This window comes from Sus scrofa, chromosome 10 (genome assembly GCF_054392235.1).
Source record: "Sus scrofa isolate SSC_HxYL_T2T_F1_AM1 chromosome 10, Sscrofa_HxYL_maternal_Yorkshire_Landrace_v2.0, whole genome shotgun sequence".
NCBI classification, from domain to species: domain Eukaryota; kingdom Metazoa; phylum Chordata; class Mammalia; order Artiodactyla; family Suidae; genus Sus; species Sus scrofa.
The window spans coordinates 85605502-85621418 of NC_139392.1; the positions used below are offsets into that span (position 1 = coordinate 85605502).

General features: G+C 38.1%; 1 protein-coding gene across 2 annotated transcripts in view; it reads right to left on the reverse strand.

Moving 5' to 3' along the window:
- Positions 1–15917, reverse strand: part of LOC146399572 (uncharacterized) — a 617271-nt gene that overhangs the window by 505456 nt on the left and 95898 nt on the right. The window contains exon 3 of one of the 2 annotated variants that reach the window (XR_014818092.1): positions 1467–1584. The exons of the other annotated variant lie outside the window; for it this stretch is intronic. The gene's annotated coding sequence lies outside the window, so the exon portion shown is untranslated. The remainder of the gene's footprint in view (positions 1–1466; positions 1585–15917) is intronic. 2 annotated transcript variants of the gene reach the window in all.

A 15917-nucleotide genomic window follows, 5' to 3' on the forward strand; every position in this document is an offset into this window, starting at 1 on the left:
CATTATGGCTCATAAATAATTCTACTCACTAGTCAAGTATGATCCAACTCTCAGACCTTAGACCAGATATGGAAAAACTGATTAAGCAAGCCTGAGTCCCTTCCTATTGCAAAAAAATATCAGAGTTGAGGTTAAGGTCAAAATTGAAGCCAACGGGAGTAAGAGTTTAGATGTCCTCGAGCCCCTAAATCATCGTCTGGCTTTTTTCCTGCCGCTGCTGAGGCAGTGGTCAAAAAGGCACAAGGATCCAGAAGACACTTCTGGAAAAGCCAAAGTAAGAATGTTTCAAATAATAGACATTATAAGGCCTGAGGAAATTCTCCCTCTACAGAAATACTCTTTAACCTTATTCCTTTTTTGAGAATGTCAAGCCAGCTTCAGAAGTCTAAGAAAGCACATGCATTTTATTCCAACAAGATGCCTCACGTGTATATGAGTACTGGTACTGTGTGGGGTTTTCATCGCCGAATTGATCTCTGCCTGCCTCAGTTTCCTGTTCGGTACAAAGGGTGTAAATCTCCCCCCAGGAAATTAGTGAAAGACTTAGCTCCTTTTCTCCTATTCTTGGAGAAAAGTAGCCCCAGGTACTGTTTCCCAAACCCAGCCTCCTTTCTGAGCACACCTGAAGTTTCATTTCCATCCACTGTGAACTGATTCTGAAGGCTGGTAAAGATACTGGCCCTTCTAACCTAAAGATCTATGTTAAAGCTGGTCATGGACAAGCTGACAATTAAAAGGAGTGGTGGCCTGTTGGAAGGTTGTTATTTTTCCCTCCCCCATCGTCCTTCCTTTCCCTTTTCTTCCCTTCCTCAAATGGCTTGGCTGTTGCAGCGTGAGACAAATAGTTGAGCTGTCTGCTCTCTGCATGAGGTGAGGTGAGGAGGGAGCTGTGACCGCCAGGCACCAGATTGATGGTGTGTGGAAACCAGAGCCAGAGCTGCCGGCAGCCAAGTGCTTCTCCGCGGGGATCCCACATAATACACTTTCCAGATTTCTGGGCCTCCATCCAGCCACACACTTCTGTGCATGCATCTCTCCCTTCATGAGAGAGGGGTGGAAGGGGGGGTGCCTGTGTGTGCACTTGCTTACTTATTTACAACCTTAATAAATGTGTCTAACATATGTTGCTTTAAGAAGCATCCAGGGAGAGGAAGGCAATCTGACTGTCTCTTTCCACAAAGCCTCCCCTCATCCCCTTCTGGATGGCTTAAAGTTAGATAAGAGCCAGCCTAAAAGGATGATGTCTTCCAGGGCTGACAGCCGCTGAGGTAGGCTCATGTGAACACAGTGAAAACACTACTGATAATGTCTCTGCCACTGTCAGCCCTGCTGCCACAAGCAATTAGAATTCCTCCTCTAGACCGCCACTTCTGTGCATAACTACTGTTGTCTGAAAACACAGTGCTTCTGGAACATGCTTCACTTTGGAGCTCTCCAGAGGGCCCTGCAGCTGGGAAAAGACTTACCTCCAAGGCCACAGGGGGACTAGCATGTGTCCCTAGGAATTAACTGAGAATATCACTTCTTCCTGGCATTACCTGGTGTGTAATGCCTTTCTCTTCTCCAAAGTTCTCCAAGTCAAAGCTGAAGCAGGCAAAATAAAAGTACACATCAGTGAGAAGTGGCTGAGTGAATAGAGTTCATTGAAAACAAACTGCTTTTGTGCTCTCAGGTGAATTTTAGCTATCAGTGTAATCAGAAATACAGAGACATTACAAGCTCAAAATCATGTTTTAAAAAGGTGTCTCTACAGAGCTTAGGTCTTCTGGCTCAAGGTCTCCAACTCAGCATTTACATGTTCCTCACCTCTTCTGAGACACTACCAAAATGATAGTTAATTAGTTAAACTCTCCAAATTCATAATAACAAAAAGAAAAAGAGAGAAGGGATCCATGGAGAAGATGGAAAGTAGATAAAAGGATGGAAATGATTACACCAAAATGAGATGCAAAATCTATAACACAAAAGCCTGGGACACATAGACAAATCTACATGTTAAATGAGACTTGTAGAGAACCACAGAGGGTGGGAGTGAAAACACTGTGAAAGGAGAAATTAATTCCTTCAAAGTATAGTAGAAATCATAGTTTCCCTATCAATTCCTACCTCATCCCAACTTGTGCAGACCAGGAGTTTACTGCCAGGAAGCACGTTGGAGAGTTATTCTCTCAAACACTGTCAAATAGTTTGGGAAATTAGGACCCCTAAGATGGATATTGTCATCCTAGAAGAAAGCACTGAAAATGCTGGCGTCTTTGAGAACCTCAAGGGTAAGGCCAGCTTTTTGCTCACTGATGCTAAAGCATCTTTTGACCGTCTTCAGTTTTCCTCTGTCATCATAATCTCTCAATGTAAAATATATAAAAAAAAATTAAGACAACTAGATATTTGAAGAAGGCCTCCAGCATGACAGATAAAGACCTTGATAAAACTGACTTCAAAAGAAGCAAGTATTTATGAAAGTAAAAAGGACATTTTTAAAAAAAATCAATAAAACCCACCTCTACTTAGAAAGGTTTCAGTAATATGTGAAAGAAGAAGAATCAACAATAAGAAACAACTGAAAAAACTGCATGAAGAAAGGTTAGAATTGTTTTAAGCATTATTTATTTTATTTTATTTTATTACTCAAAAGAATTTATCACATCTATAGTCGTATAACGATCATAACAATCCAGTTTCACAGGATTTCCATCCCATAACGCAAGCACATCCCCCCACACCCCAAACTGTCTCCTCCGGAGACCATAAGTTTTTCAATGTCTATGAGTCAGTATCTGTTCTGCAAAGAAGTTCAGTCTGTCCTTTTTTCAGATTCCACATGTCAGTGAAAGCATTCGATGTTGGTGTCTCACTGTATGGCTGACTTCACTTAGTATGATAATTTCTAGGTCCATCCATGTTGCTAAAACTGCTGGTATTTCATTTCTTTTAATGGCTGAGTAATATTCCACTGTGTATATGTACCACTTCTTCCTGACCCACTCCTCTGTCGATGGACATTTAGGTTGTTTCCATGTCTTGGCTATTGCAAATAGTGCTGCAATGAACATTGGAGTACATGTGTCTTTGCGAGTCATGGTTTTCTCTGAATAGATGCCCAGGAGTGGGATCGCTGGATCAAATGGTAGTTCTATTTTTAGTTTTCTGAGGAATCTCCATACTGCTTTCCACAGTGGTTGTGCCAATTTAACAATCCCACCAACAGTGTCATCGGGTTCCTTTTTCTCCACACCCTCTCCAGCACTTATTGTTTGAAGACTTTTTGATGATGGCCATTCTGGCTGGTGTAAGTTTAAATAGAACGCTGAGAAAATAAAATGAGGACCTCAACAAGAGCTTACGGTAAAGGACATAAAATGTTAAAATTCAATATCTGACTAGCTAATTTTCAAGAGAAAAAAAAAATGTAGGGAAGAAAACAATAAAAATTATAAAAGAAATAATTGAAGAAATTTCCCCAAATCTGAAATAGATTACTTTAAATATGTTTTTACATTTAAAGGACCCTTTAAGTGCCTTTTAGCAGGAATTTGTGAAAGACATACGCCTGGAAATATTATAAGTTACTAAAGCACTGAATATATCAAAATAAGATCCTACAAAGTTTCACGGAGAAAAACAAAACAAAATATTGCCTATAAAGAAACAAGAATCAGTCTTGCATGTATTTTTTTCACAAAAATAATATATCCTATAAGACAGAGGACAATATTTTTTAAAGGATGGAGGGAAGGGTATATTTAATAAACTGAAATCATTTTTAGCCAAATCATGAATCAAGCATGAGTGTGAAGACAGGGGATTTTTTTTTTTTTAAGATTTATAAACTTTATCTTACAAGCATCCTCCATGAGGAAAGTTTTGAAGGTATAGACTAGTAAAGCAAGGCTGGGAAATAAGAAAGAAAAAGATGTGTCCAAGAAGTGCTAGACTTGCTTAAGAGCCCAATTAAAAAAAAATTCTTAGCCATGCAGAAGGCCTACAATTAATCCTACCAAATTTGATCTGGAAGCCAGTTGCTTCTAAGAAGAATGTTTTCAATATAAGGGAAGAGTAGAGTACAAAAGAAAGAATTTGTAGAACTTGGAAGATACTAGAAATAAATGTGGTATTGATTTTGTATCTCAATAAGAAAAATAGAGAGCAATCTCAAATTCCAGGAAAAACAAAAACATGTCCAAGAAAAATATGATCTAGGTATGAAACAAAAATAGAATATGAACTATTATAAACACTTGATAGACAAGAATGGAAGGGAAATACTTTTCTTTGATGTTAGAAATACCAGTTTTTGTGTATGGCATAAGGCTCATAACAGCACAGCAGAATTGAAGGAAGGAAAGGTAAAAATAGCACACTGCTTCATCTCCTGTAAAAATTACTCACCTGGTCATCATTATGCAAATGCTGTTTATTGGCTATCAACTTTTAGAATCAAGGTGAAGAACTTAGAGAACAGAAATAGGATGTGACAGGATTTGGAAGTAGAGCTTGAGTAGAGGAGAGGTTACATTTTCAGAAAATTAGTGTTCTCCTCTTACAAAGCAGCAAATCAAAAGACACGATGAATTTTTGATGAATTGAACTCTAAGTAAACGAAGTTATGCATGTGGTTACAAAGATATCCATTAAAATAACTAAAATCAGTGACATAATCAAAATACAGGAGTAGAGGGAAGAGTCATTAAGGTATTTGAGGAAACTAAATTTTTATCTGTTGGAACAGGAATATATGAACATCAGTAAGTGGTGATATTTTTGTAATTTGAAAATAATCACATAATACTGATAACAGAAATATTTTGAAGTAATTGTATTGCCTGTAAGAGTCAGTTCTGTCATTAAGGGGCTGGGAGAGATAGTTACTCTTTTCCTCATCCCTTTTGTGCTCTTCCATTTTTATACTACACAGCATGAATTCATTTTTTTTTTTAATGTACTAAAACAAGAGTATTCTGGCAGCCTAGCAGCTAAGTATCCAGTGTTATCGCTGCTATGGCTCTAGTCACTTTTGTGGCACAGATTTGATCCCCGGCCTGGAAAGTTTCGTGTGCTTCGGGCATAGCCAAAAAAAAAATGTAATAAAACGTAAGTAGGGAGTTCCCATTGTGGTGCAGTGGAAATGAATCTGACTAGACTCCATGCGGATGCTGGTTTAATCCCTGGCCTCACTCAGTGGGTGGGGATCCAGCCTTGCTGTGAGCTGTGGTGTGGGTCGCAGAAGTGGGTTGGATCCCATGCTGCTGTGGCTGTGGCATAGGCCCATAGCTATAGCTGTGATTCAGTCCCTAACCTGGGAACTTCCAGATGCCATAGGTATGGGCCTAGAAAGCAAGCAAAAAAAAAAAAAAAGTAGTATGGAGTATTTAAACAAATAAGCAAATATATGAAATGGAACATTCAGCCATATTAACAATACAATTTTGTTCAGCCACTTAATTTTTTACCCTTGACAACTTCACAGATGTCAGTTAGCAGTAGAAACCTTCCAACTGTTCCAACATCCTGCAAATGATTGATTTTTTTCATTTTTAATGACTTCCAAGGGAGACAATAGATTTTTAAATCAAAATTCATGTCAATATTTTGGTCATCTTATTAAGCACAAAAAAACCTCCCACAGAATCTATTCTCTTTCTATCACACTTTCCCTATTCTTAAACCGTTTTTGTCTCTTAAATAATATAATACTATTTACCTTGCCTTCTACCTTTCTGAGGAGTGTCAGTAAAAATCCATGTCCACTCTTGCAATGGAACTTGAATGCCTTGTTGACAGGGGCTGGCATCATATGTTGATACTAAGAAGGTAAAATTCTTAAATATATAATAACCTTCATATTTTACATCATAACATGTACATTTATTCTCTGCTTTATTTGTTTTACCTCAATTCTAGATCATTTGGGCTCATCTTGAAAATTTTATTTTTATGCCCTTTAGCTAAGTCAAATTTATATTTCTGGAATGTAGTTCATTAATTCTAAAACACTGTCAATTTTCAGAAGTGTTTTTGACATGTCCTAGTGTTATGGGAAATTGTCTAGGGGAAAGCTAAAGGAAAAAAACAGAAAACATACTTGGAGTGGATTTTTTTTATTACTTATTATGGTTAATCATTTCAAAGTTTTTACGCTTTAATCAAACAGGAAAGCATGATTTTATTTAGACTATGATTTTTAGTTGCTCCATTATTTATTATAAAAGAGGAATACATGGAGAATTCTAAGAGCTATGTACTTTCTGTGTCAATTAAAAGAAAGCATTTTGTTTGCTTAATTTAGAATAGATATTAATTCATTAAAGTATTGAAATGTGAGTATCATAGTTTTGTTCCTTTGGTAAACAACCTATTAAAGGGAAATGAACCTAAATCCTGAGTGACTGAGAATCTGTCAGTGGTTTTCTTTCCTCGAATTTTGAAAGTTAATTATTTTTATTTCCCACTGGTTCTTTTTTAAAACTGCTGTACTTCTTTCCACGATTATTTTACTGAGAACATCATTCTTCATTTTAAAATCCCTTAAGGGAAAAAAGACTCCTCTATAGGGATTGTTTTAAATTTAGTATCTTATATAGATGGAAATGAAGATTTGGTGTAAGGACGTGAGGACAAAGTATGAGAAAACAGACTTTCTGTTTCCTTTATTCTAACATCCTTGTTTAAATGGTATTCTGCCCTGCCCTCTCTAACATGGATTGTGGCAACAGACTCAAGCTACTAAGTAGATTGCCCACTGCCAGTGCCTTCCCAAACATGGCCTACCCACTTCACGCTCTTACCAGACTTAATTATCTATTTTAAGAAAACAACTATATCATACTCCTGTGTAAAAATGTGTTAGCTTACAATGAGAATGGGGCAAATCCCCATTTTTCTAGCAAAGTGAACAAGGCCCTATAGGGTCTATCACCAGCTGCCTCGACGTCATTGCTGTTTCCACTCACACCAGCTTTCTCAAAAGATCTGTGCTTTCTCCTCTTCCTTACCATCCACCCATTGCTCAGCACACAGCAATCTGCCTTCCTCGTTGGTTATTATACCGAAGTGTCACCAATGACAGTTTTCCTTCCTAAAGCACTTTCCTCTGCCCCTGACTTTACTGGCACAACTTCCGCCTGATTTTTCCTTTTTCCCTGAGATGCTTCCTGTGTGTCTCCTTTGGGTTTATTCAGTTGCAGGCAGCCATTTAAAGGTTGACGTTTCCTCCAAACTGAGGGCTCAGCTTTCTCCTCTTTTTCTTCTCTGGTCTCTGAGCTCTTCCGAGTTGATTGAGTTGATTGCTTTTTCTTCTCTGGTCTCTGAGCTCTTCCGAGTTGATTGTATCCACATCTACAGAACAATGACCATGTTTATGCAGATGAGTCAGAAATCAGTGTCTGGACACTACAAATCAAACTGCCCACTTGATACAGGTCCATGAATGTTGCAAAAGGTGTTCAAACTCAACTTGTCCACAACCCAAATCATCAATTTCAAAGTCTAGTCTATTTAGTGTATGTTGCTACTTTCTATCATGTTTTAAAAAGAAAAATGCTTCAGAGCCAGGATTGATACATTTCCCTCATCATGCCCTACTCCCTGAACTAGTAAATTAAGGATTTTATTATCATTCATAATTATCTATCCAGTCATTCGCAAACTGCAGGTCTCGAGTTTTGATGTAAATTAAATGGGCCAGTACCATCATTTCTTTTCTTTTAATGAAAAAGAATGTAGTGAACTAAAGCCAAAAGAGATCAGTGTCAATTTTAAGTCACAAAAGTGTATTTTCAGTGTAGATTTATATGTGTATGCGCACACTGGGTTGAAATGTAAAATATATATGTCTTTATTCTAGAACATGATCAAAATTTTGTTTCTTCTCCTGCACGCTTCTGTCCACCACCACCATTCTAATCCAAGTTGCCAACAGATCTCTTCATAGACCAATAAAATAACCTCATAGATTTACACTATAATCTTAGCACAGCGCCTGGGACATACGATCCACTCACCTTCACAGGCTGTACTTAATCACATGCAGCTTATCTCCATTCTGTAAATATTTGTGTCCTGAGTTGTTGCCAGGGGCTGAAGTTGGACCCTTTAAGGGCCTGAAAGTAGGTTCTTGTCTAACACTTGGAAATGAATTGTCTGAGGAGATGTATGTACTGACAAGGCAAAAGACTTTATTGAAAAGGGGCACTGGAGCAGAGGCAGCAGGATAAGAGAACCCAGGAGGACTGCTCTGCCTCACGGCTGGTAGGCTCAGGTTTTGTGGAGGTGGCGTTAGTTTCTGGATTGTCTCTGGCCAGTCATTTTGCTTGTGCACATATTTGATCCGACCCAGGGTCCCTCCTGGTGGTGGGTGCATTCCTCAGCCAAGATGGTTTCTAGTGCAGGATTTCGGGGAGGTTGGCGGGACATACTATGGGCTTGTGTCCTCCTCCCTCCTTTTGGCCCCTCCTGAATTCCTCCGTTTGGTTTTGGCAGCAGCTTGTCAGTGCCCTTTTCCTTATCGGGCCCTCCCATCTTTAGACAACTCATGCAAACAGTTGCTATGATGCCTGGCCAAGACAGGCAGTTTTGGTCAACTGTCCCCTAACAAATATACTCATCAATGCTGTTTCTGCAGTTTTGCTTTTTAAAGTTTTTATTTGTTTATTTATTTATTTTTTAGAGTAGAAGTTTTTTTTTGTTTGTTTTTTGGTTTTTTTTTTTTTGTCTTTTTGTGTTTTTCTTGAGCCACTCCCTCGGCATATGGAGGTTCCCAGGCTAGGGGTCGAATTGAAGCTGTAGCCACCAGCCTACACACCAGAGCAACAGCAACGCGAGATCCAAGCCGCATCTGCAACGTACACCACAGCTCACGGCAACGCCGGATCGTTAACCCACTGAGCAAGGGCAGGGATCGAACCCGCAACCTCATGGTTCCTAGTCGGATTCATTAACCACTGCCCCATGACAGGAACTCATAGAGTAGAATATTTATTCAGGAAGATACACACTCCATAGACAGAGTAAATAGGCCATCCCAAAAGGCAAAAGACCCCAGAGCATGGGGTTGTTAGTTTTTATGGGCTAGGTAACTTCGTAGCCTAATGAAAGGGAGGGGTTATTCCAACTATTTGGGGGAAGAGACAAGGATTTCCAGGATTTGGAAATTTTTTTGCCCTTTATGGTCCACCTCAGAACTGTCATGGCACCCATGGTTGTGTCATTGAGCACGCTGATATATTACAATGAAAGTATAATGAGGCTCAAGGTCCACTGGAAGTTGAATCTCTTGCCATCTTGGTCTGTTTCTTCCATTTTAAATGCCAGGTTCCCTTCTTACATGACTGAAAATCTGTTAGGGCAAAACCCAATCTGGTCCTGGTCAGCAGTGTATCTGGTACAACATCCACCAGAGAATAAATGCTTCACGTGTAGCGTTTGAGTGAGTGTACAAAGGAATAAATACCTGAGTAAAGTGGTGTTAGAATACTGAAATATTTGAAGAGAGTCACAACTATGTACTTGACAGCACAATTAAACAGCTGGTGGTTTGATGGTCGGTGTGTTTTGTTTGAATTAAACTGATTTGCTCCAAGAGAGTTTGTATGTCTTGCTAATCTACACCTAAAATTTAAAACTCATGCTTCTCTTGGAAAATCAACTGATTTGCTAAATACCTCAGTGGAAAATCTTATAAATGCATAAAATATTTCTCATGTGATTTTATAAATTTTCTTATGTCAAAATTTGATTTGTAGTACTTTTTTCTTTCTAAAGACAATATGTGTGTCATTCAAAAGCTTTTTCTTTCTCCCCTAAAAGATCTTATATTTCTGTTTTACTTATATTCTGCCTTTCAAAACCATTACATTAACCTTCACGTTTTAATAACTTTTAATACTAAGACTGAGTGACATAATTTGAGCGTTAGAAGCACATAGTATTCTAGATGTTATGATTTTACCACATAAAAGAAGGAATAAAGTATCCTGAACAATTTTACTTTTAGTCTAGTTCTAAAGCAGCCTTCCTGGATTGTAATGAGGAAGGGTTCAAAGACACTTAAGGCCAAGTTTGATGTCACTTAAACTTCACGGATTTAAGACTGAATTAAATTCAAATCTTCCCATAGTAAATTATGCTTTTATTTTGCCACTTCAAAAGTTACTTTATATATTTAAATAATTTTTTGCAGATAGGTATATCAAGGTACATTTAATTTTTAAAATAACTGTAAAAAATTGAGAAATATTTCTGAACATTAATTAGCTCTTGCAAAACCAGTTGTTAGTTGTAAATAAAGAAAAACATATGTGTGTAATTTTCCTTATTCTCTACATGGATTTAAGAATAATTATTTTATTACACTATGTTATATATCATGTCCTGACAGTGATCCTATCATCTTAGGAAGTCTACAACAGACTGAAGAATAGAAGAATCTATTTGTACAGTAGTGGTAACTTTCAGTGTGTCTGTTTTGTCTTTGTGTCTGTTCTTGTATCCACAAAACAGTAGTGATTCTAGCTTAAGTGAACAATAGGAATTCAGGAACATTAAGCAAACTAATGGACTCTTTGTTTACCATGTGCCAGTTCAGTAATTTGGTCAAATGTGTTTCCAACCTTTATGCTTGACCCATTTGTGTCTACCTCCTGCTGTATCCCAAGTGCCCTCTGTTTTATTATTTGCTTTGATTTTGTCTTTTAAATAAAATGCTGTCTACTACACTCCCTTTTAAATTATCCAGTGGCTCCCTAAAGCTTCCATGATCAGGTTCAAGTTTCTTACATGATATATAAAGTTTCTAACTGTATGGCCCCAATTTTTTATCTCTTACTAATCCTCATCATACATTCTGTATTCCTTTCAATGCAAATCCTGCTTATCTCCCCAAAGAGTTCTTTGTCTTTGCCTTTGTACATGGTCTTTGTGGAATGCCCACTCCTCTTCCACATTATGCATCCTGCTTAATCCTCAAGGGTCAGTAATGATCTTTCCTCCTCTCTGGACCTTTTCCATTTGTCTCCAGCAGCCAGGCTCCGTGATTACAAGTTCTTCCTCTGTTCTCCACAGCCCTTTACCATCAAATCCTGTACAGCATACTCATTGCATTATGTGTATCCATGGAATTGCCCCACATTACAGTTTTGTATCAATGTGTCTTTCTGTTGCAAATTCCTTGAGGGTAGAGAATTTGCTTTATTCATTTTATATCTAAAATACCCTGTTTCTTTTCGTGTAATGATGAATAAGTCTTTAGTGAGTTGAATGATGAGAGAAAAGAAAAAAACGGACTTGAAAAGTACACAGGAGTATATCTTATTTCTCACCATTTTTCATAACTTCTGCCTGTATTTTATCAATAACCTGGGCCTTGAATATACTTGACTGGAAGATATGAGTGTGACTCTTGGGGAGGCTTGAAACAAATTAAACTTCTAATTGTTTGTTTACATTGTTCTATTTGATCATCACAATTTAGTCTCCAACATGGAGAAAAAAAGGAATTTCATCTATGTGACAAATGATTAAGCAAGAGATAAATGGGATTTGTTAATAATGAGATTTGTTAATAATCTGTTAAAACATGATGAATTTTTACTGTCTGTGATAGTAACAAAAATGAAATAAGTTGTATTCCTAGGGTTTACTTATAAATTAAACACATCATTACCACTTTATTTTCTTATCTCATCTCTTTAAGAAAAACGTGTTACTTTAAAATGATCTATCAGTATGATTTTATATTGAAAGAACAATAAAATTACTCTTAATGCAAATAGGGTTTTCATTGTAATGGCTACTATAAAGACCGTTTCTCATTCACCACAGGGTGTGTGGCGCAGACTTTTAATACAGCCAGTGTCACTAAGAAGTTGAAAATGTAGTACTACAAAATCAGTGGAAAACAAACAGAAGTGTCTATCCTCTTTTCTTTGTCCAACATGTCTGGGTATTAGTATTGAAGAAGCTCTATAACAAGTTGCAAATTATGTGTGAAACGAATCAGCTCTGCTCATCATATAAGCAGAGAGTATAAAGTTACTTATGCAAATATAGTTCTGCTGTGTTAATTGCCATAGGACTCAGATCACATATGGCAGAAAGATGACCCAATTTAGATGACTTACACACTGATGTCACACAGAACTCCCTCTAGATGTCCCTATAATATGGGGATTGTTATTAGTCTCAATTTTAAAGATGAGGAAATTGAGGCCCAGAAAAACTAAATAACATGGCTGAGCTGATAAGAGGCACCTTCAGGGTCAGCCCTAAGCATGCTGCCTCTGGAGCCTGTCCTCCACCGACTGTCACACACAGCTTCTGACCACCTCTACAAGATGCACCTTTCATGATGTGTGAGGCAGTGGGTGCAGTGGGTAGAGACATATCATGATGGATGCATTCACACCTACCGTATTCTAACAGATTGGCTGTGGAAAATACCATTAATAAATGAACCCAGTTGGGACCCACCTTGGAGCAGATCGCTCATATCTTCAGAGAGCAGACAGCCATGCCTCACTCCAAGTTTTGCCTCTAAGGAGACTGTCCAGCTGTCGCCCAGATGTACCAGCTTCTAAACACACACAATTTGTATACTCTATAAAAGGGGATTTTTCTCATTTCACAGAATCGCTATTTTTTAGTCAGATCATCCCAAGTACCCCTCAAAATTGATGACAGTCTGTCCATCTATGGACACGTAACTTCAGAGACAGAAAGAAAATATATTTTGTATGTATTGTTAAGACATTTCCTTTCCTCCTGCTACTCTCTCTGTAGCCCAGGGAGCCAAGAGCAACTGCCCAGAGCACTTTCCTCCGCACTTTTCATCCGAAGCAGTGTCCATCCTCACAGCCTCGTCTAGAGTCTCCCCTCTTTTGGTCATCCAACACCCAGTGTCCTGCTAAGTACCAAGAAAAAGAAAAATCTTGCAACCTGCCATGTGCTAAATAGTTTCACATACTTTGAGGAATCCAAATATTGAAAAGCTTCTTGATTAACTCAATAGCACACTTTGGCAGAACCAAATTGGAATTCAGGCCAGCCTAACCCCAATTTGCTTTCCATAGTTCCACGAGAAATCACCCTTTAAAGGTGGGCAATTTATATAAAATATGAAGGATTTATAGGTCAAATTTATTTGTTCTATTAAAAATAAAAACCATTCCATTATGTTTAATAGGAAAACCTGTATATTCCTTCAGTTTAGATTTACCACTGGTATAGAATAAAATAATGTGTATTAGTTAGTCAGCACTGCTTTTTAGCCTCTAGCATGTAAATATCTGAGATTATTTAATATATTACAACTCAGAGTCTATTTTCTTATCTTTTATTTGTCATCTTTGTATAGCAAATTCATAGAATGGCCTCTTCATTTTTTTTTGGGGGGGGGGGAAGACTGTCAAGATAAGGTAATTCCTCCCATGTTACAGACAATGAATTTGAAGCAAAACATTGGAAATTGCTTGTTGAAGCTGTAGAGCAGTGACTAAAGGTAGATGGTGGCATCCATTACCACACACAGCCACCAGTGCTGGGGCATGCCAGCCCGCTGGGTGTGGGTCTAAGGAGATGGTAAGGATCTCGTGGCACTTGTCTTTACCCTATAAAACGTTCCTTTCTCTTGGCTAAAGAACCACCTCTCTTTTGGAGTTAAACCGGGAAGAAGTAAACCTTAGAGCAGCCAAATATTGACATTTTCTCACAAAAGTCTCTAGGTGTTCCAAAGAGCAGTCTGCTGTGCTGAGTGGCCTGAGTTGTGGGCCCTGGGGTGCCAACCTCATGCAGACATATTGGGCAGCTCTTAGAATGAACACCCTCCAGAACCCACGAGCTTGAGTCTGTAGCTTAAGTTGCTTAAATAAACACATGGACCTAGAGACACAGATCATGCTTTCCTCCTGCTATGCCAGTTAGATAGTGATTCAAGTTAATGTGCTAATGATAACGAAGACTTAACATTTCATGGTGTTCAATAATGTCCATATTTTTACAGGGATTTCTCTGCTGGGGGGAGGGGGAGGGAGTGGGATAGACTGGGAATCTGGTGTTAATAGATGCAAACTATTGCCTTTGGAATGGATAAGCAATGAGATCCTGCTGTATAGCACTGAGAACTATATCCAGTCACTTACGATGGAGCATGATGGAGGATCACGTGAGAAAAAGAATGTGTGTGTATATATATATGTATGTGTGACTGGATCACTTTGCTGTACATTAGAAAATTGACAGAACACTGTAAATCAGCTATAATGGAAAAAATAAAAATCATTAAAAAAAAATAATGTAGAGGTCATGTGGGAGGCCAGGCTCTGCCATTTTCAACTTTATATATATTTGATGCAAGAGTTGATTCTAGGAGGTGATGGTGTCCATGTGTGGTTGACATACGTACAGAATTCAAAATTATGGCCACACATACACACACACTTCTTATAATAACCAACTCTTTCTTAAAACCCCCTATAAAATATTGCTCAAAATAATGTATGAAGAGGTAGGTATGTAAATGGAAGTAATCTAAGTGATGGTAGAAATAATAGAAATAATAGTTGCTGCTGTTATTATGTTATTAGAAACACTTCTCCTTTAAAGACTATACAAAAGGATGCTATAATTTTGTGCGTATTTTAAGTCAAGGCTTTTCTTCAGCATAGTAAGGTGCAGACCTCAGTGGTTAAATTACGGCATCTCACATGGCTGGATATACATCACAGGGAGAAAAAAAAGATCCATGAAGTTTAATGCTAACCAATAATATTTGTATCACATTATCACTTTAAAATGATTTTATTCACAGTAATTTAACAATAACATATTCAAAAATATTTCAAGCATGCTTAAAAATATAGGTAGGCACCAATATAAAAAGTGATCAGATCCGTCCAATTTCAGTGGTTTTTTTTTATGATTTCAAGCTTTACATGTAATACCTTATAAAGTATTGAAATATATAGGTGTTCTACCGGAAATGTCATAAAGTATGATTGCTATCCTGAGATTCTTAGTGCTTGAGTTTGGGAGAAATACGCATAAAAGAGAAAGAAAATATGCATAAAAGAGATGGGTATGTAATTCATCATGAGAGGGATACAGTGGAATATTAGACGTATGTACCACGTGTAGCGAGGCAGCATGTGAGTTGCAGTCTACTCTCCTCCATCAACAATGAAGAGTAAATGACTGAGCAGGGTGTGAAAGGATTTGTAAAAGGTCATCTGAAGGTGTAAAGAGAATAAACCTTTCATGTATTTCAGAGGTAGTAGCATTGCTTTGATTTGTGAAGCAGTGTGCCTAAACTGAATGAAATAGTATATAGTTCAAAATAATTGAACCACTGAGTACGTGAGGTGCCGTGGGGATATGAAATTGATCATGTAGGCTGGGGCTATTCTCTGTTTTATGATTGTGATTACTAAAATAAGGTTTGAACTTTATCTCATAGTGGGGAGCTCTTAAAGACTTTTTTTTTTTTTTTTTTTGTCTTTTTGCCTTTTCTAGGGCCGCTCCTGCAGCACATGGAGGTTCCCAGGCTAGGGGTCCAATTGGAGCTGTGGCCACCGGCCCATGCCAGAGCCACAGCAACGCCGGATCCCAGCCACATCTGCGACCTACACCACAGCTCACGGCAACGCCAGATCCTTAACCCACTGAGTGAGGCCAGGGATCAAACCCGCAACCTCATGGTTCCTAGTTGGAGTCATTAACCACTGAGCCACGACGGGAACTCCAAGACTCTTAAGCAGAGGAGTGCATGATCACCTTTGACTTTAGAAGGACCATCCTAGTAGCTTGTTGGCAATGATGAAATTAGAGAAGAGACATTTCGTTGTAAAGCAGAAAATGAGGCATAGAGGAAGAAATAGATTGTGTAGATGTTAAGGAAGTGCCCTTGAAACCTTTAGCAATTATCTGTC